At 41.7% G+C, this 1,553-nt stretch overlaps 1 non-coding gene across 1 annotated transcript; it reads left to right on the plus strand.

The window, feature by feature from the left end:
* The first annotated feature begins 1,227 nt into the window (after positions 1-1,227).
* On the plus strand, positions 1,228-1,298 carry trnag-gcc (transfer RNA glycine (anticodon GCC)). The gene has a single exon. It is a non-coding gene; the product is annotated as a tRNA-Gly (tRNA).
* Positions 1,299-1,553: the final 255 nt, after the last annotated feature.

Consider the following 1,553-nt stretch of genomic DNA (forward strand, 5'->3'; position numbering starts at 1 on the left):
GATTACATGAACGAGTGGTTCTATCATAAGCCTGCATAAAACAGTATACAATATAAAAGACAATATACAAGGACAGTAACAACATACACAATGACCTGAAGGATATGTGTGTTCATTCAAAGAAGGTTTTCCTATGAATTAATTAGAGAAGAGTCAATTTTTACTGTGCATTGTGTCTTCCCTATGGAAAATGTACTGAGAGGGAGAACTCTCAACATGCCATTAGGTCGTAAAGTGTATCTGGTCTAGCAAAAGGTGTCGTGGTTGCCATGGTGACCAGGGGCCTGGTGTCGTTCACAGACATCCTGGCACCCCGTATGTTTATTGGGTGAGGGGTCTGTGACTATTTGTTAATCTAATGAATAATTTATTTGTTAAATCTAATGAAAAACTGTGTGTCTGATTGGTCCATACGCTACACGGCCAATGCAAGAACAGCCTCCTTTTAAGTAAGGTGTGTGTGATTCTTATTTGAGGGAGCTCCAGCTGCATTTCCAACCTTGTGAATCTCATTGAGGCAGTCAAGCATATTCGATATATAATATATACATATCTAAACTTAGCCAAGAAAAAGTGTTTTTCAGGATGCTGCATTTTACAGATAATTAATAGAGGCACTTTAGACAATGCTTTTTCATGCTTGTTCAATGAATTACAAGCAATTACTGCTCATGCATCTCTGAAGAATTCCTGAGGGCAATAACACTTTACAGGCGGCAGGCAAGAAAGGTCAGGGTTAAAACAACTAATGACAGTAAACTGACCTGTCTGTTGTCTCTGAAAAACACCAGAAGAAATATGTCCAGGCTTACGGCTGACCTGCATGAAAGTGGGATAAACTGCAATGTCAGTAATGTAAGATCCCTAAGACAGCACTACAGGGGCACAGATGGACCGCTGATCATCATGACAGTGTCAAACAGCATGTAACCCTGTGTCCCCCCCACCCCAGATGTGTTTGAGAACATGCAAGTGCCTTGGTGGAAGAGCGGGGTAACATCTCCCAGCAAGAACTGACAAATCTGGTGCAGTCCAGGAGGATGAGATGCACTGTAGTTCTTAAGGGAGCTAGTGGCTACAGAAGATAACGACTCTGACTTTTAATATTGACCTCCCCCTTCTCCCCTTTGTTCAGAGACTCATTAGTCCATTTCTTTTCATCAAATGCCTATGGAACTTGTTCAGTTTATCGCTTCCTAGACTTGCACATTTCCTTGAGCCAGTCGTGCATTGGTGGTTCAGTGGTAGAATTCTCGCCTGCCACGCGGGAGACCCGTGTCCGATTCCCGGCCAATGCAAGAACAGCCTCCTATTAAGTAAGGTGTGTGTGGTCCTTATTTGAGAGAGCTCCAGCTGCATATCCAACCTTGCGAATCTCATTGAGGCAGTCAAGCATATTCGACATATAACATATACATATCTAAACTTAGCCAAGAAAAAGTGTGTTTTTCAGGATGCTGTACTTTACAGATAATTAATGGAAGCACTTTAGACAATGCTTTTTCATGCTTGTTCAATGAATTACAAGCAATTACTGCTCATGCAAATCTGAA

Source organism: Sinocyclocheilus rhinocerous, unplaced genomic scaffold (assembly GCF_001515625.1).
Source record: "Sinocyclocheilus rhinocerous isolate Xijiao unplaced genomic scaffold, SAMN03320098_v1.1 scaffold7, whole genome shotgun sequence".
In the NCBI taxonomy this organism is placed as follows: domain Eukaryota; kingdom Metazoa; phylum Chordata; class Actinopteri; order Cypriniformes; family Cyprinidae; genus Sinocyclocheilus; species Sinocyclocheilus rhinocerous.